At 51.7% G+C, this 20,186-nt stretch overlaps 1 long non-coding RNA gene across 1 annotated transcript; it reads right to left on the reverse strand.

The window, feature by feature from the left end:
- Nucleotides 1-1,502: 1,502 nt before the first annotated feature.
- Nucleotides 1,503-19,313, reverse strand: LOC121094015. Its single transcript, XR_005829711.1, has 3 exons — nucleotides 17,716-19,313; nucleotides 7,520-17,451; nucleotides 1,503-3,621 (listed from the first exon to the last, which is right to left on the reverse strand). It is a non-coding gene; the product is annotated as an uncharacterized LOC121094015 (long non-coding RNA).
- Between the last annotated feature and the right edge of the window lie 873 nt (nucleotides 19,314-20,186).

Raw genomic sequence — 20,186 nt, forward strand, 5'->3', positions numbered from 1 at the left:
GTCACATCAGATACAAGAACAAGCATCGTACTGTAGGCCAGAAAATGTGACTTTCTGAAACTGTCTCCTTGCTTCTTTCCCAAGCAAAAGATAAACCCCAAGGGGCTTTGCTGAGATACTCAGAAGATGATCCCAGTTGTGTTGACTCCAGCAATCTTCTGATCCAAGCCCAACTCATGAAACTCACTGCCACCAGCTCTAACCCATACACACACTTGCTTTGTAAGGCAGGACAGCATCCACAGCTGACATCAAAAGCCCAGAGGGTGAAATCCTAATGCTCCATCCCAATGAACTCTTTGGGACCAGATGGAAACAATCCCTGCAGGAAGGTTACTCCACAGATGGTCAAGACATGATGCTGTAGCACCTCCCCGAATGCTCCTGCTAGCAGCCAGCACCAGGAGGAGCGGGGCTTTCGCTGGCTCACCGTGGAAGGGCTAGAAATTTCTCTGAACCATTTCAAGCCAAAAAGGAAGTTTCTAAGAAAAGCATTTGGCGCACAGCCTACAGCCCACAGAGCCTATTTAGAGCGGAGCCAGCAGCCCCCACAGCCGCCCGCCCTGGGACTTCATCTAACACGGCTGAGGCCACACGAGGTGACTCCCTTCCACCGGGCTGCATGGCCCTCCAGGAGCAGCACCGCCTCCGTGGCCTGCGGTGAGCACCAAGTAGCACGCTCAATTCTTTTTTTGGAGGGAGATGACCCTCTATTTTTATGATAAAGAACAGTGGCTGTGCTGGTTTTGTGTCAGAGACGTTGCTGGCCACAGCGCACGGGGTGTCATCTCAGGGGTTCCTGTGCAGAGTCGTTTCTTGCCATGGTGCTGTCATGGCACAGCCCTTCCTCGCTGAGGTGTCACCCTCTCCCCTCCGTGGGTGGCAAATGTGCGTCCAAGGGTGCTATGGGGGAGAAGCAGGGTGAGAGTGCAGAATGAGACCCAACCCCCGCCCCCGGGGGCATCAGTTACCCCAGCAGACAGACACAAGCTGGCCGCCCTTGGCTGCATCCTCATTAGCCTTTAGTCAACCCAGTTAATTGTGCAAATACCAACCCTGAGCCCCGGCGGGGGTCTGGCCTGAGGCTGCTGGGTTGCATCGCTCCCTCAGGTCTCTGGGCTGAGCACCACTGGCGACTGGTGGATCCTGAGCCCTCCACCATCATCGGCCCCCACCACCAGGTGTGTTTCTGGGCAGGACTTTCTCCAACAGAGCTGCAAAGCAACCGGAATGTTTGCAAAAAACCAAAGCCAAGCCTACAGCCATCTGAAGCAAGTGGTCTGCATCACGTGTTCCTCTGCTTACAGGATGAGAGAACAAACGTTTGTGCTGTCAATTCAGCATCAAAGATGCTTTCAGCCGCACTGGCTCACCCCCTACACCACCAGCTGTCCCTCTGGGGTAGCTTCCAGCCACCGCCTTCGCTGGCTCCTGGGCTGGGAAAGCCAACACCAGTAGAGAGATGCACAGCCCGAATGAGAATGGAAACAACCTAAACATCGTATATGTAAAAGAGTTTATTGGAAATAAACATGACTATATTTACAGGGGTAAATCCAGCATGTGATCAGTAGAACAAGGCCTACCTGTCCCCTCACCGCTCCTGAAGGATACAGCAGCTGGGATATCTGCCTGCCCCACTCGGTCGGTCTGTCCCCGTTCGAGTCCGTTTGTCCTGCTGAGGCTGGCAGCCCAGCCCGACCCTGCACCACTTCAGTAATTAACTCAAACACTTTTTGCATAGCAAATGCTCCCAGCAAATTCACACGCGCTCTAGCAGAAGAGCAGGGAGAACACCCAGCTGCACATCCCTCGTAAGACCAGAGACAACTCCAGGAAAGCAAAGTCCCCCACCACCCAGAAACGCTTTCTGAGCATTTTTCCTCCTGACACCTTCTCCGTTTGCTGCGCTGTTACTTGTGCACGTGATGCACCTGCATGTATTGGGCTGGGCAGTGGACACCTCAGGAGACAGCCACCACGTCACAGAGCAGAGGCACATCTTTGCAGAGTTCATGCTTGGAAACATGCAGAAAGCATTAACTGCCACTCCCATCTCCCTTTTCAAAAATATTTGAACGCAAGGCATGAGCTTCATCTCCCAAGGCAAAAACTTCATCCCCCCTAACAGCAGAGGTGTACATCCGAGTTACTTATCCAGCCTGCCTGGGATAGAGGACTGGGCGCTCCTGGAGCACAGTTGAGCCAGCTTTCTTTTGACGTGTAACTTTGGAGGACACAAACGGCAGCCCCTCGCGTGCCCCTCTTTGCGGCACAGAGGTCTGGATGCCTGGCTCAGGCACGGAGCTCTGCCTTGGGCCAGGGGACTCCTGCCTGGGTGACTGAACAAACACAGCATCAACCCACAGGAATGATTTGCAAACAACCCAGCAGCAGACAAACGTGCGAACGTATCTGGTGGCTGCTTCTGGATAATGAATGCATAATTTATCCCGACTCCCTTCCCCATCTACCTCTGGATAACGCGTCTGTGAATCTGAGTCAGGTTTACAAATGGTTGGCAATGAGAAAAACAGGCTGCGTCTGAGCCAAACATTCTGTTCAGCAAATAAAGCAGGCAGTGCTGCCACGGAGAGCGGCTGCTAGAGCTCAGTGTCAGCATCCCTCCAGTGCCCAGCAATTCCCACCCGGCGCCAACTGTTACCGTGGGGTGGCAGGATGAGACAACTGACTTTTGCCTCTAAAATCTAATTTTGTTCCTAAACCACAGACTCTGATAAAAGAGCAATATTGTGTTCCTTTCCCATCTATCTGCTCATTGGAAAGTCGCTCTCATTTAGCTCGACTGCTGAGAATGCTCCAAAGAACGCTAATTACAAGGTCATTGCAGTAAATTGCATTTGGTAGCATAACTCTGAGTCACTGGTTCAGGGCGCTTTCCCCCTTCCACCCTGGAGTAACTCAATTATCAAGGGTGAGGAAAAGCAGAAAAAAATTTACAGACTCCCAGTGCATGAGACTTGACGGGGAGCCAGCATTCCCAAAGTGGGTGCCCCAGTGAAAGCAAGTTCTCCTGGGAATGGTGACAAACTGGACACCAACGATTTTCCAGTCACTTTGGGAAATGCTGCTTACTGGGCACGCAATCCTCGAGCAGGAGGAGAGGAGCCTGAAACCATTTGGAGGCTTCCCAGGGCCACCCATGCAGGAGCAAATCTCATTGTTCCCCCAAGGAATCTACTCAACCCTTTGGGAAGGAGAAAGAAAAGTCACTTCGCTGTGTTGGGTGGCAAAAGCCTCGTCCCACCTCTGGCCGTGCTGCTGGGGTGTCTCCCCCGCAGCTCCTCCCAGCGCAGGGATGGGTTCCCTGGAGACAGGGGCTCCTTCCTTCTCGGTCGTGCCAGGCTCAGCGATGGGACGAAAGCGGCAGGTTGCAGATCCCGGAGGATGCTCTCACGCCGGTGGCTGCTGCGGGGTGGTGTGCCGGTGCGGACCTTGCGAGGGACGGTTGCCTCTGGCTCAGTAATCGCTCCCTGGTGGATGCTCCCTCACGCTTTCCGGATGATCCGCCCTGGTTTCCTCCAGTCCCGGTACCTCTCCCTGCGCACGGAGTGGACCAGAGGCCGGGAGAAGCTGGAGCGGTTTGATCTGGTGGCATTGCTAGTGGGGAACAAAGTGAGACATCGTTACTGGTGTGGGTCAGAGCCGGGGCACGTCTCCTGCTGCTAGTGGAGGCTCCTAAACAGGTAGAGAATTTTGACCAGCAGAAAGGGGTTCACCACCACTGCTGCCGAGAGAAGGGCTGGTGCTGGACCCTGCTGCAGCCCCTGATGCTCCAGATGCCGGGGCTGCAGAGACCCAGGGGTGAGGTACTCCTACGCACCTCAAGTGGTGATGGGGACCCTCCCGTCCCAGCTACTGGAGGTCTTGCAAACAGCTGCTGAACTACAGGTGCACAAATGTGAGCTCAGAATCCCATGAACAGCCTGGCAGAGCCCCAGGCACCGACCACTCTGGCCAGGGGGGTCGCTGAAACCAAACCCCTTGGCTTGCCGAAACTTCCCCTTCAAACCCCTTTGAGCAGCTTCCCTTAAAACCATGAGACCCAACGCCATCCTCACCCGGCAGCTCTTTGGGCTTTTGCCGCCCTCGTTACAGCCCGTGTTCTCCCCGGGGGTTAACCGGGGGGTGGTCCAACCACACCACGAGCAACCACGCTACGTGCAGAGACCCCCACGTGCAGAGACCCCCGGGACAGCCTGGCAGAGCTGGCTCGGCTGCCGGAGCGGTGGGGTTGTGCCCACCTAGGGCTCCTTCTGGGGTGACTTCATGCTCAGGCCCGCTTGTCCTGGGCATTTCTATTCTCCCTAAGCACTCGGTCCCAGGTTTTGCTTTTCTTCCTCCTCGCTAACACCTTCACTATTCACTTTTTTATCTAGCTTTTGCAAAGATTGCAAAAGACTGGTGCAGTGAACGTGCGTTTTCTCCTGCCAGTGCAGAGGGTGATGTGAAGCACAACTGTCTCTGTAGGAATTTGCAGTGAAATTCATATGGGATGAAGTGCATCCCCTCCCCCTCCCTGCAAAAAGGGCTGTGCAATAGTGTTCTCTGGGTCCGGTGATCTCTCCTCTTTCTAGGTCCTGCTCAGAGTTATTCCTCCTCTGATCCCCAGTGGTTTTACCAAGAAATGTCATCCAGGTACCCTTTCCCCCCATGCCTGTCATGGAGGAAAGCCTAGCGGGGAGCAGAAGCGACACTGGACGCCAGCAGCAGCTGATGAATGGAGGCAGGGAGTGGGGGAGCCGCCAGCCACTCCGGGAGCGGAGGAAGAGCGCGCTGCGGAAAAGCTGTGAATGTGAGAAAAAGCTGCTTTACAACAGAGCTTGTTACTATTCAACATCCACAAAAGGAGGAAGAGCCCTGAAATCCCTGCCTGTGCTGAGGCTACAGGCAAGAGACAGCTCCCTCATGCCCTAATTAGCTTGCTGCTTTATAACTTAATTTCCTAATTGGTTTTCAAGTTAATCACTTCTAACAGGCTGGGGAGGTGGCAGCTCAGGCCCCGTGGCAGGAGGTGAAGCTTCACCACCACAGCACTTGCCCAGTTCCAGGCTGTGCTGGGAAGCAGGGTGGCCTTACCTCCACCGCTTCTGGGGAGGTCTGCCCTGTTGTCAGCTCAGGTTTAAGCTCTTACAGGAAAGTTTCGGGCAGCTACCTCAGCAATGTCTGCAAACCCTTCCTAAAACTCAATAATCCTCGGATCCCAGACCACACCAGCCCCTTGCTCCCATCCCTCCCAGCTGGAGGTGGTACCCAGCAGCGCTGATGCTTGGTGGCTGAGCGCGCAGCATCCCGCTCCACCGCCGCTGACACCAGGGCTGAGCTGGGCTTGGTGCCCCAGTTCCGTACTTTGTCTGGCACAGGTGTGGGCGTACAGTCACTTTGTCAATTAAATCGAAGCTGATACTGCAGCGTGCTTTACGCTTTCATGCTGGTGCTGTACCAGCTGCAAGAAGACAGGCAGTTCTTGGGCTGGATGGTACCTGGTCCAGCATCGAACCAACTGGTGCAAACCTCGCTTCTGAGCCGGCTTGGTGCGTGCTGCTCCTGACCTTATGCGAGGAGTGAGGAACCTTCCTCATGCTGCTCCAGCGGTGCTCTCTGAGCATGGAAACGTGGCCATCACCCAACGTCCACACACGTGGACATCACGGGGGTCATCACTCAAGAAAGCTTCAGCATTATTGTAGTGGGGGTGGATGAGCCCAGGCTACACCAGAACCAGGGTGCACATGCAGGGCAACCTTAATTCTGCTGAGAGGATCCCAATTCATCCTGTAATTTTCCAGTTCTCCGGGCCACAGAGCTTCACCTCTTCACCGTGCAACCTGTGAATGACCTGTGTGACATGCAGGTCTGGTGGCTCTCCTTTCCCAGGCTGGCTGGAGTCAGCTGGAGGAGCAGCAGGAGCAGGTATTAGGGCAGGGACAGGCTGGGCAAAGCCTGCCGTCACAGCAAGGGCTGCGCATTCAGCTCAGCTGGAGGTGGCGGGGGTGTCCCCAGGGTACAGGGCCCTGCACAAATCATCCGGCTTGGTCCCACCTCCCCAGAGGAGGCTGGGTTAGATGGCACCACTGGAGATTTTGTGTCTTGAGAGTGTGCCTAATTTCCTTAGGTTCTCTTAAAAAAAAAAAAAAAAAGTCAGTCCTGTGACATTATCCCAGCAGCCTGATGCAAGTTGTTTGGTGGCCTCTCGTAAATAAAACGATTCCGTTAGGTTTTCTGCATTGCATCCTTTTGCTAGCACCGGGGTCCCTCAGCATGTTAATTGTCCAATGCCTCCCTCCCCTCCTCCCTGAAGACAGCGAGGAATTCTGCCTCTCACCTCAATTATAACCCTGCCAGCTCCATTGCTTTCAAGCTATTTCTGCACCAGACCTGTCTCCACCCATGGCCGTGCTCCCCGTGCTCATCATTTCACTGGTACAACCAGACAGCGCAAGGTGCAGCTCAGCCTCGGTGGGCTGGAAATTCCACCAGTGCATTTATCCCTGAACTGCAGACGAAGAGGCTGGTACCTGCTGGCTGCTGACTTCCAGCGAGCCGTGGGCGCATCCTCGCGCCACTCTCGGTGGTCTCACCTCTGGAGATACCTTTGGGGTGGGGACGTGCAGCCCAAGCACAGTGGGGCTGGGATTGTGGCTGGGATTGCGGCACGTCAGGGGATTCGGGTGAGGAGCAAGCGGCGAGCTCCATGCGCTCGCGCTGCAGCTGTCACACCTAGAGCAAACTGGGTCACAGGCGTCTTTGTCGGTCCAAAGCTACGAGGTGTCGGTGAGCCGAGATCTGCCAGGAGGTGAATTTTGGGTCTTGGGGTGCACATCTCTAATCACACAGCCAATATATAGCTGCCGAGATACCTTTCATTACAAGACCCCAACAATATGAAGACCACTATTACAAGTAAACCATGTTTGCAGAAACAGCTGAATTTTAAGGACATGCAGCATTTTTCTTTCGTGTCCTTATTTCTCCAGCTCATTTTTGTTGTTGGGCAGAAAACAAGGAAGGAATTAGTGTAGTGGGCACAGCCCAGTGAGTGGGAGGAGACGGCGAGATAGTGACATGCACACTAGTGATTTAACATGAAATACTCTGATTGCAAAGAGTCTCTAGAGGCTTGTGCCTCATTGATGAATATCATGCATGAAGCGTAGCTCCTTGTGCTACCCACATTTTTCTCCTCCAGGTGTGTTGATTGGGAATCTGAGCGATGATAACTGTGCTGAGTTACGGCACGTTTCCACACACAAAAGAAAAATCCCACAAATCACGGGCAAATTTATCTGCGAGCGTGTCAAATGTGCAGGACACATTCAGACAACACAGGCTCGAAAGATTAACGGACCTTAATCCTCCCGCTGTGCACTAATGCGCACGGAGGATACACGCACGCACACAGCTATAAGGACCGATGTATGTACACAAAAGACAACACTCCCCATCAACACATACCAGAGTTCTTCACCTTTTGGAAACAGAATAGACATTAACTCACCTAGAAGACCAAACTGGACCCGCCTGCTTCTTTGGCTTGGCTATCTGCTTCTGGTACTCCATCCAGCCACTCACCAGCTCGTGAAGGATCATCACGTAGAGAAGGAAAATAAGAATCCTGGGATCCATTCGTGGCACTTCGGGGTCTGCTTCATTGGGTACAGGTGACATTTGATCGAGAGCGATGGGAGGTCAGCCAGAGGGGTGCAGCTCCTGCGGGCAGGGCTCTCGGGAACGGGGGGAGCTGGAGGGATGAAAGGGTTGCTGCTGAAGAGGAGCCTTGCAGGCTGGGTTTTGTGCAGAGTGAATTAATGCTGTAAAAATCTCCCCGGGGGGGATGAGAGGCTGGTGCCTATTGCGTGAAGCAGCATAAACACAGCTGCAGAGCCTACGGACGTTTCCTTTAACGGGGTGGATCACATCTTCTGGGACTCCATCCCTTTTGTCTCCCTCTCACTCATGCTTTGTCTGCATTACTTCGCAGCCATGAGCTTCCTACCCTTCCATCGCCAGAGCCGCTCGGCTTCGGCAGCGCCCCTTTGATCGGCGGCGGGGGGAGAGGCGGCTGCGGTGCCCACAAGCCGGCAAGGGGAGCATTGTCTGGCTGCAAGGAATAAATTAAAACCCTCAGTCAATGTCCAGGGATTCTCTGAGCTGCCTCTTCCCAGTGTCTCAGAATTTTGGGATGCACCGAGCCAGTGTTCATTGGGAGTGTGACCGAGTATTTTGCAGCTGAGAAATCTTTTCTTCTGCTCACTTTTCTCACACTTTTTTGTTCTCCTTGTCATTATTCCTTACCTCTGATTCCTTCAGCTGCTGTTTTCCCAGTGGAAAAGCTCTGGTGGGGTACCTGATGTGCAGGAAAACCGTGGTGCAACAGCTTCCAGTCTTTTCCACACCACGGCTCCTCTCCCAGCCCCTCGACATGTTTCTGTTTAGCAGCGTAGGATCCTGCTCAGCTGAGATCTGGTCACGACACTAGATCACTTCAGCCTCTCCCTTCCGCCAGGACACAGTGCAATATATGTGCCTGGTATTTCTAGCAGGATAAAAGCATAACTGGGTCTTGTTTAGACACTTGGATAAATACAACAAAAAAATGCCCTCCCCCCCCCCCCCCCAGTGTGTTTTTTATGAGTAAAACCATCTTGCTCAAAGTTCATGTTATTCCAGTGAAATTCCAAAGGTGGACTAGTAAGCCCTCTGCAACTATTTAATTATCAGGGTCATCTAGAAGCAAGAAGGCAGATCAACCAGCCTACCTTTGCTTAACGGAGCTGTGCCCGTTCGGTGCAGAGAAGGTGGCCCAGAGGAGAGCAAACACAGGGACCCTCGTCACCTTCAACTCCACAGCTCCGACACGCAGGCACTGCTGGCCTTGCTCTCCAGCACGGAGCTGGGTTGTGCAGGTCTTCAAGGCCGTGCACGGCTGCCACGTAACGCACCACGTCGCAGCCAGCTCACCCGAGGAAGTTGCTTCCCAGCTCGCTCCGGCTACGTTACCTGGGGGTCCGACACCTGAGGCCAGAGTTTTCTTAGAAACTTTTGCCCTTTGGTATATAACTGCAGACAAGCATGCAGAAACCAGGGATTTTCATCGTTTTCTATTAAATACAAATTTAATGCACACCGGGGAATGCTAATTAGACAGTATGCCTGCATATTAAATAAACCAAAGTATCAACGCCCCAGTCAAATATGCACCTCGAAGTGCTTGTGACTTCCCTCCAGCTGGCTGATGTACTGTCATTTATGAGTGCAGAAGTGCTGAGTAACTCTAAATTGGGAGGAGAAGATCTCATGGATGGGAGTGAGCAAGTGAATGGAACAAACAAGGACTGAAGGTGTTCTAACAGCTACAAAAATGGGAATACTTGAGGTTCTCCACGAAAGGATAGTGGAGCCGTCCCTATAGCAACGGAGACAGTTGCCAGGCTGCAGGAGATGGGTTCTGATGTATGGTACAAGTCATACGTAGCAAGGGATTTTAGTCTAAAGACAACACTGATATTTTATACATGTGCAATTTTTAATGAGTAAAGGCAACGTGACTCTTTTGTTCCGGGGAGAGCAGCTTTTTACACAAAATCAAAGAGAGAAATTGCTGAGGTAAGAGCGGCAGGACAATTCGCTACAACTTACTCCTAGTTTTGTATTAGGTGCTCTATCTGATGAGCACAAAGTCATTTTGAAAAATCTGCTTGTTGCTGAACATCACAGCCTGACGGACTGATGCTCCTTCTAAAATCCCAGCAGGCTGCCTCTGCTCTTTGACCATCCTCAATACCCAAGCAAACATCACCTAGGTCTGAAAATCTTTTTGAGTCTTAAAAAAGCTACCTAAACTTTAACACACATTTTTTTGTGTGAAAAATTTCACCAATTTATCCTGAATACAATGTCACGTAGAAAAGCCAACAGCCTGTGAGCTATTGCCAGAGCCAAGAGCTCCTGATAGAGCAGCTGGTTTCCAGCAGCTTGGTGACTGGTCACCAGCAGCGAGTTCTTTGGCAAACGACTCAAACAAGGAATGGGAGAGGCTGATTTTAGAGCGATTGGAGCCCAGTTTGGGAGGGGAGGGCAGGATGGCACTGAAGGGCCCCACCAGCAGACATGGGGTATGAGGGTCCAGGACCCCCCTGCCCAAGCCGTGTGGCACCCCAAGATCCCCCCAAGCTGCAGGTGATTCCCTTCTTCCCCCAGCCCACACCAGCACCTGAACTCAGCCCAAGGGCACAGCCTCAGCGTTGGCCTGGAGCGGTGGGGTGGGAGCAGAAGCACCGACGTGGGTGCTTCAGCCCCCGCGTGAGTACCAAGAAGCGGTTAGCAAACATGCTGGGGACTCCTAAGGGTCGGAGCCGTCAGCAGCTCTTGCACACCCTGGTACAGTCATTAGTCAGGACAGATACACCGAGGCACGCAAGGCTGTCGCCTGACGTAGGCACCCGAGCGCTGGAACAGCCCGAACCTGCGGAGCAGCCTTGGTCTGCTTCTCGACTTGTCCGCTGCTCTGCAAATGGTTGTAATTAAGAGCCAGCACTCCTCAGGTACATCACCCCTCTCTCCTGCTGTTTTCAGGCACGTCTACAAAAATGACCAGCAGGTCAAATATGGATGAAGGCTGCGTGAAAGAAGTGGCATGGAGAAAATTCTCCAAGCCTGAGGTAAGAGGGAAGCAGGACCTGAGAGAGCCTGGAACTCAGGTGGGCTCGGAAGAACAGAAGGAAATGAAAAGCAACTTCTTGGATACAAAGCAGCCTGCCCCAGTTTCAGTGGGGCAGAAACCCATGCAGAGGCCAACTCTTTCAACCCACAGTTTAAGCAGACACACAAGGAACCATGACATAGCTGAGCCACTGGTGCACTGACACAATCTCAGTCGGAAGCAATGGAACTAGCACGTGCAGGTTTGCAATTCCTTCGTGAAACCAGGGTGGAGATGGGGCCGAGCTCCTCTGTCCAAGGCACTCAGTCCAGCTAGTTGGGCTGGAAGAAAAACCCCAAACACTTGGGTAGTCACCAAGCCCTTCATCCCCTGCAAGCCTGACTGCTGCAGCGTTCCCATTCTTTTGGGCTGTGTATTGCTGGAGCAAAGGCACTGAGGAACGGGACTAGGTCATTCTGCTACTCAGGGCTTGTTGCCCTCTTTGTCGGATGACAATCTAAGCCTCTTTACTGCTGAAGAGATTTAAAAAAAAAAATAGAGGTGGCGGGTGCCAGTCAGCATTTATATTCATTGCAGCCCCAAGGGCACACTGCAACACCAAATGTCACCCTCCTTCAGGCTCCTTGGAAGCACCCATTACCCCATTGTTCCACTTGGAAGATGGTGTAACTGACTTTAACCAGAAACCCCACCATTCCCAAGGCTCACCTTTGATCCAGAACTCCCAGAATCTCCAAACAGCATCACAGAAAGGCAGCAGCAATTGTTTTGTTACAGTAAGTCAGGGTGGACCTAAACTGTGTGTTGAACTTGTTGCAATTACTGGCTTTTTTGAAGGAACTTCAGAGCTTTGCTGACAAGACAGTGATCTGCATTCCCCTTGCACAGGGCTCAGGGGCTGCAGGGATCACTCCAGCCAACAGGATAGCCAAGGGCTGGAAACATCAAACCTCACCCACACACGTTTAAAGAGAAGATCAGGCCCAAGCAGCTCCTAGATGGGGTCATGGTCCAAAATCCCTGTGGTGCCCAGGAGACGCAGTGATCCCCCACAGGCAGCAGTCGGGCCACAAGCATCTGCAAGTGGAAGCATCTCTACTTAGGTACTGTGCTAGTAAAGGTGCACCTGAGGTCCTAGGGTCTGGTGTCATCAAACACCCTGAGCAGAGGACGCTGTTAGTTGCAGGGGTGCTTCCCCCACCTCCGTACACACTTGCCCTCAGCCAAAGGGTGTGAATGCTGTCCTGCCGGGAGAGGAGAGATCGCTAACAGCTTCCCTTCTCTGCCCTTTGGCTGCCCTGCAAGGAACCTGCCTGTAAAAAGCCCTCTGTAATTAGAAGATTATTCATTAGAGATTAAAGAGAGACCATGGTGCTCATTTGGAGTGGGCGGTGGGCTGGTAACAGCTGTGACCTACTGGACCAGCTGCTTTGTTGTCAAACGAAGCCTGGGGAGCAACAAGCCAGTAATGACTCCAGCCCAGTGACTCCCACACCGCCATGAGGATTCATGAGCAGGGGAACAAACACCACGTGCAGACACCTCTCTCCTCCCTCATCCACATCAGTGTTGCCTTCCTCAGCTCAGAAGTCGAACAGATCTGGAACCAGCCGGGCAAGTGGCAATACAACTGCCAACAGAGCCAGGAGGGAGCAGAGCTCAGCCTTCACAGCGGCCAGGAAAAGGGATTTTCAGGGTTAAAAAGAAAAAGAGGTAGTGCAGAATCCGTCAGCGCCTTCCACAGCCTCATGTGAGTCAACAGTTAATAAAAGACAAAGAACAGATGCTCTGAGACATATTTCTTCGGAGGATTTTTAATTGCTTCTACCTACAAATGTGGTTGAAAAATGAAACTTGCGCTCTTAATCATCAGATTGCTTTGTATCAGGTTGCTAATGACTCATCACTAGGGTTTGATAAACATTTCACTACTTTTAAATTCTGTTAACCCTGATCAGAAAACACAGCTTTGGCACAGTGAATTGATGCTAGTCTGAGGGAAAAAATGAATATTAAAACGACAAGTAATAATAATTGCCTCTTGAGTTCTGGACTTTTTTTTTTTTTTCAGTGACAAAGGCACAAGAACCAGCAGGAGTTTAGTCTGGCTCAAGCTGGGTGGCTCATTACAGGAATTACCTTTCTTACCTTCCTTGCCACAGAACTGATGTTCACAGAACCCGGAGGAGGAGAGAAAGGCACTGATGCTCGCTTCTGGGCTGCTGCCTTTAACCCAGGTGGGTGCAGACGCTGTGGTCCCATGCTGATGCTTTTCCTCTTCCCTGAGGACCGGCCCTGCTGATCGGGAGCAGCAGCAACATGGACCCATCTGGGTGCAGCTGTCCATAAGCCCTGATGAGATGCCTCTTCCCCCTTGTGCAACTGTTTTGCAAGGAAGCTGGTTTCACTGCATCCAGTTCTTCAGCTCTGTCCTTCTCATCAAACACCCCTTGCAGGTCCAGCAGGTCAAAACCCACCCACACGGATGGTTCGGCTGCTTTCTTCAAGCTGAACCGACCTCGTTGCCTTCAGCATGGTCTCCACGTGCTAATGCATCCTCTGTTCACTGACGGTCATTCTTGCATTACCGAGGGGGGTATCAGCCAGGTTTAAAATCTGATTCCCCTAGAAAGCAAGAAACTTTCCAACAACAGTGTCTCCTGCCAGAAAAATCTTAATTTTAAGGGCTGACATATAAACCCAGCACAAACCTAGAGGTAGTTTGTAAGTGAATTCCCAGCACACGAGACTAACAGGCAAGAACACGCTGCTCACAACGCGTGTGAGCCCCGGGTCCCTCAACACCCCAGGCTGAGCTGTGCTTTGCCCCAGGCACAGACCTGGGCTGTAAGCGCAGGGGGAGCCGGGGCTCGAGCACACAGAGCCAGGCATCACCCCCCTGCCCACCCAGCCAAGCCCAGCACGGGGCCGGCTGTCCCACTGCCCCAGCCACCACGGCGCCGGGAGCCAGCATCCCCAGGAGCCCGCTGGAGGGAAGGGTTAAGGCACCTGCCCTCATCCAGGTGGGAAAGACCTCTGGCAGTCGAGCTGCCTGGTCTGCTGGGGTCAGCTCAGAGACGAGAAGCAGCAGCAGAGAATGGAGGCGAAGGTGGTGGCAATAAGTGCCAGGTGCCCCAGGGCGAGAAGCAGAGGACAAAGGACATGGGAAAGGGCAGTGGATGCAGAGCATCTCCATGGATGGCGAAGTCTGGAGCAACCATGGAGCTGAAACCCTGTCTGATGTGCCCTCAACACTTGAATTTGGGTGGAGCTGCCCTTAATCAGTGTTTTACACCCACCTGAAGCTCTCAGAAGCCGACTCACCCCTTGATTTTTAATGCTGAGCCCGGGTCTGGTGGAGGGAGCGTGCTGGCAAGGAGACCCTGAGCATCTCTGTGGGTTCGGAGCCATGGGGACAGTCTGGACTGGTCCACAAGCCCTGTTGGGCTCAGCCCTTATGAACATAACAGCTTGAAGGGGAAATAAAGGTGAGAAAACAAAGCCAGAGAATGCAGAGAGCTCTGTGGTCACAGTGGGATCTACCAGAGCTGCAAAGATAATTGCAGAAATACTCCTCCTGAAAAGCTGCTCCATCAAGACGTGTCCCCAGAGAGACAGCTGTATTAATAATGGCATTTGTATGCCAGGACAGGCTTCCTACCACTGTACAAAAGAAAACATAAAGCAGCATCTGTGTCTTATCCATCACAATTGTGACAAAGGCCAGAAGCTCTCTGAATTGCCACAGTGTTCAGTCTCCTCTCTGCGTCTGGGAGAGACTTGGAGCACTCGGGTGCAGGTGGTGGCACAGCTCCTGCCCCACACAGCCCTGCTGCTGGTCACCTCTGAGGAACAACCCCAGCGTAAGGAGACCTAAAATAGCCTTCAGGGCAGCGACAAGTACATTTATATATACCTGCAGGCAAAATCTGTGGGGCTCTCCATCCCCAAACGGCTGAACTATCCTGAAAAAGGAGTTAAGAATTTTCATGCCATTTCATTTTCTAGGCTAAATACCACTTTCCCAAAGTCAAAGCAAGACATTCATCCCAAGGAAGCTGGATAAGGGATTCTCGCTTACAGGGAAAGCCACATACCAAGTCTCCCACCACACGCAACGCATCAGAATTAACCTAGAGGTGACCGCAAAGCCTGAACCATATAGCAGTTCCACCAGAAAAGTATCCTGGAGAGCAGTAATTCAGTTTCCTGCTGTGCAGCATCTGCTCCAGACTTTGTCAGACACTCTTTTTAACATCCATCTTCCCTCCGGCCATCTGCACCACAACCCATTGCTCCCGACCGCTTTTCCAATGGATCCACTGCCCACAGCACCAAGAACAGGGTGTTGTGCCACCAAGCAGCTGCTTTTGGGCGTTCAGACTTGTGGAGCTGCACCACACCACCTTCCAGTTGCTGGGTCCCCACCTCTTACCACCTTTACCAGCCTAACGGAGCTCGCCCTTACGAGGGTCCCAGCTGTGGCTTTTGTGGGACTATTTGGGAAATAGCGTCAATGGGTTGGAAACCAGAAGTTGGCAACCAGTGCTCTCCAGGAGGATCATTTCAAGGCTATTCTTGAGTCTCAGCAGGCCAAGGCAACATGCCTACCTGCTTCCACTGCACGCTGCCCCAGTAGCCAGCCTCTGAAATCACAGCAAGAACGGTCTGGGTGGACCTCAGGCATTCCAGCAGTAGGAGGAAAGGTCAGGAAGACTGTTTCCTCTGGGACTGACCGCCCCCGTCCCTCCCCAGGGAAGCCCTCAGACCAGCAGCCCTCATTGTCTGGTGATGAACAGCTACAGCAGAGGAGGTAGCAAAGGACATGTCATGTGAAAACGCTGCGGATGCTTCTCCGTGGTCCTGTGCCTGCTGAAATCATTTAGATCCTTGCAGGAACCCACTTCTGCCACTCCAGTCCTGTTGAGAAGGGGAGGAGGGACAGTCACTTGTAAGGCCAACGCCACGCTCCTTGCTTTGGCCAAAAATCAAGCTTTACTTGAGGCAGCACAGTGGGCAGAGACACAAAATTAGACGAACAAGAGGGGATTGATATTTGCTTCCAGTATTTCAGGCTAAAACCACGATGGGCCCAAGTGTTACAGCCAAGTTAAGGCAGGAGAGATGACTGCAAAGCGTAATTCCTGCCCCACCTGGAAAGGCAAAAGCTGGTCCCTGGCGGTTCCTGGCCACTCTCCATCTGCAAAGAACCGGCCGCTCCACCGGCGAGGCAGAGCCGCATCGCCTGGAGCGGTGAGCGAGCTGGCCCCGGTGACCGGTTCATCCCCCCAGCAGACCTGGTGTACTGGGACCGGTGCTCCGGAGCCAGACGCATGGGGACCACAGGGTGAAGTTCAGGACAACCCCAGTTTTGTGCTCACCTCTGCAAGAAGACGGGCCAGATGTGGAGGCGATGCGCCTTCCCAAACCCGGCCACTTCAGCACGGGAATCAAACAGGACATACCCTGCACACTTCCTCCCCACGCTGTACGCACTGCCGGAATCCTCGTCTGGTTCTGGGGAGAAACCTCTAGGTCTCCCCACACCGGGCCTCTTGATGCAGCGCCTAAGCCACAGCCACTCCTGAGGCTGGACTAACACTTTTTTCTTTCCCCCGTTGGTTAAGAAATTCTACTGCTCTGGATTGCAGTTAAATGTACAGAAACTGGGAAAATACGATTTTCAGCTATTTCCTCTCTTAAAGCGAATAATAATAATAAATTTATTATTAATAATAAAGCGAATAATAAATCCCTGATATCCCAGGGCTGGAATTTCAGCCCAACCTATCACCATACTTTGGGAACTGGATGGTGTCACCCCAAGAAAGCCTCCAGCGCCACTGCCCCAGCAGAGCCGACACCCCCAGGAGCAGCAGGGGGAACTGCAGCCAGACCCCTGAGCCCACCACGCTCCTGCCCTCAGCAGGGAGCAGTCTGACCAGCGCTGCACACCCCCATTAACGAAATCACTTATCTCTGAAATTAAACCTATGGCAGGTTTCCCTTAAGCTATTGTATAGAGGAGGCCAGGAATCCCCTAAAACCCAAAGAGTTCCTGGCAAAATAGAAGGGATTCGGAATAGCTGAGGGGTATCCAGGGGGTCTTCCTATTCTTTCTGGCCAAGGAGATTTGTTTGGTCTCCTTTTATCCTGGTCCACAGAGCTACCCTACCTCAAACCAATGTGTCAAGTGGAACCTGGCTGCATTTTTGAAATTATGCTAGGCACGCTTTTGGTGTCAGTAAATAGTATTTCATTATAGTAATAATCTTTCCCGCTAATTTTATATAAGACCCGGTTCCTCTGCTAGCACAGGCCTCCATAACTGGCTGCTTCTGCTGACTGTTGCAGTTACAGTGCTCTATCCATCTTCTAACGAAGCTCAATCCAAATCATTTCACAGCTTAACATAATATTTCATTTCAATATTAACCATCCAAAAAACCCAAGGAACGTCCCCGGGCTGTTAATTACTCCAATCTCTCAGGAAAAGCACACAGAGAGGACCAGACTGCTCAAGCGAATTAGAATTCATAGTACAAATTCCCTCCCCAGTCAGGCACGGCAGGTTTGGAGGGAAGACACATTTTTCCATACCACAGGTATGACACCCCCGTTGTAAAGACAAATTGTGACACAAGTGCAAGAGGGGAGCGATTCCAGCTCCCTGTGCCAAAGGGAGAGATTTCCAGCAGCAGGGGCAGCCGGGGGAGCAGGACCCTCTAGTGCGCACCCACAGCGCCCCGTGGGCATCTCGGTGCTACCTGCAGGGCAGAAGATTAAAAAAAATATGTATTTTTTTAAATTAAGATTTAATAAATAATAATTAAAAAAGACACTGTCTTACACAGCGCAGCTGTACTTCACCTGGCAGGGCTGTACCATCTGATACAAGAGCATCTAAAGATGAAGAGGAGCGCACACTCCTCCAGACGGGAACCCCGGGGCAGATCCCAGGGATGTCCCAGCTCTGGACCAGGAGCCAAGGCAGCCACAGCCAGCTCCTGCCACGCTGGGGTGAGGCTTACCGTGCAAGTGGAGTCCGGGTGCTCTGGCACTGCAGTGAAACCATTCTCATCTCAAAGAATAGAAATAAGCCAAGATATTCACTACTAAAAATATGTTTTCTGAGAAGCGTCTCTTTACGCATCCTTGTGCGGAAGGCAGGCTGGGAGAGCACAGACTGGCAGCCACTTCCACTCCCGGCTGCCTCGATTTCCCCTCCTCAACCAAAGCATCCACCAGCACAGCTCACAGCCAGTTTGTGCTCTGGGATTCCATTCTAAAAACCTGGAAAAAAAAATCACCAGCACATATCTCAGTCTTGTGGGTACAGGCTAAAACACAAGAGGTCTTTCTACCAAGGAGCACATCAGTCAGCCTGGATTAAAAGAAATTCATGCTGCAGGAACGCACCACGTCAGCAAGTGCTATAAGGGAAACCTTTGGTATACGGGAAACCTGTAGTGACAGAGAGAATCCCCAACACAAACCTAAACCAACCTTTGAGTCCCAGCAGAGCACAGGCCCCAGTAGGTTCGTTGCACAAGGCTTGCCAGCAGCGTGGGATGTTATTTTGCGTAAGTTACCATGACAGTTTAAATGGTTTAAAAACAAAACTTTGCAGGACAGCCCCAATTGTCATACCCAGTTCCTGTTTCCTCTAAGTCAGATGCCAGCAGGGCTGAGAGGCTGCCAAAGGCAGCACTGACCCCGGCGTGCAGGGGAGACGAGGTGCACAAAGGCAGCACAGCCTAGAGGACAGTGCCCCTGTCTCCCACCCAAACCTAATCCACCTTCCCAGCTCACCCGCAAGACACAGACAAGTCCCTGCATAAAGAAAAATAAAGCACCAAGGCGATGGAGAGAGGTGACACTTACTTTCCTCACGCAGCATTTGAGAGCCCAGGAGGAAGAAAAACCACGCAATGAGTCAGCAGCTTTGGGGAGGGATTTCCACCTCTACTGAACTAGCGTTTGTTTCTTTATTTTTGGACACATCTTCAGGAAATGGAAAAGTCTCATGTGCGTGACTTGGCACTGCGAGTGCGCAAGTCCCAGGAACAAGGGGTGATGGGGGGTCTGGATGTGGAAATCATATCCAGAAACACGACAGATAAAAGGGGATAAAAGAGGACAGGGCACAGCCAGCGAGGATGGGCAAATTCCAAGGGTTACCTGTGCCTGGCAAACCCAGTAACCCCATACAAATCGACGCCTGCTGTGGCGGGCGGGGGGAGCGCAGCAGGTAGCTTACCTTGGCTTTAAATGGCTTTTGACTCAACTGTCTGAAGAATCCACGTAACCAAATCGTTTTGATACAGTTCAGATAGCGGCACGGAAACCCAGGGGGACACCAGGCTCAGAGGGTTGTGATCAAACAGCACAAGGTCCAACTGGCAGCCCGTTACTCCTGGCGATCCTCAGGGGCCTTTAATGGGGCTAGTATTATTTAATGCCTCGATTTATAACCTGAAGACAGAACACACCCTCAGCAAGTTCGCAAATGATACCAAGTTGTGGGCACAGCTGATCTGTTATCGATTTGTTAATAAGTTAAGATTGATTGACTTGACTGATTGATTAATTGATTTTATAAAATCATTTTATAAAATTGAAAAATAGAAGGATAAGAAATATTTTTAATGAAACTTATAGTTGCACAGTAAAAGCTGCTATGAGATCTTCTGTACATCCTGTACCAAGGCTAGAAGAAGGGGCTAGAACCATTGTTAAAACTTAGGTAATAATTTAGGGTTTGAAAGGTTTCTTTGTATTTGACCAGTCTTCTGTACATAGAGGTGTATTGAAATGTCAGAATATGAGATTAATGGAAACTGGGGAGAGTCGACTGGAACAACTTGTAGTTACCTGCCAAGAAATCGTGAACTTTAGTAAAAGGTAATTCCGGCAGGGGGAGATCGCGACCACCGACTCATATACCACCTACCCAAATCGTACCCCAGACCCATTTCTAGACCTTTCTAAGCTCTACTGTGCAGAATCGGATATAGGAGGAGAATATGTTAATGATTTATGGGAAATATCATGGTTATGCATGAATATTTAATGAATATGCATGAAAAAGTTCTATATATGGTGTCTGATTTTGAGACCTGGCGTGCGTTGATTGTGAGAGGACTCACTCACGCACCCGGCCGTCAATAAAGAAGTGTCTGCTTATCTACATCACATTGGTGTCAATAAGTTCTTCATTCTGAGATTTTGGTAACAGATCCACCGGGCAGGGCTGTGGGCAAAGGGACCCCCTCAACAGGCTGGAGAAACAGCCTGGCAGAAACCTCATTAAACTCAGAGGGAGATAGAAAGTCTTGAGCAACCTCACCTAGGTCCTGCTCTGGGTCAGGGGGTGGACCACAGATCCTCAGAGGTGCCTTCCTGCCTACACTGTTCTGCGACTCGGAATAATTCATGTAGATGGCTTCCTACTTACAAGGGACCAGCAAGATTCTTTTCAAGCATATTGTACCTGTCGAAA

Source organism: Falco naumanni, chromosome 9 (assembly GCF_017639655.2).
Source record: "Falco naumanni isolate bFalNau1 chromosome 9, bFalNau1.pat, whole genome shotgun sequence".
Taxonomy (NCBI): domain Eukaryota; kingdom Metazoa; phylum Chordata; class Aves; order Falconiformes; family Falconidae; genus Falco; species Falco naumanni.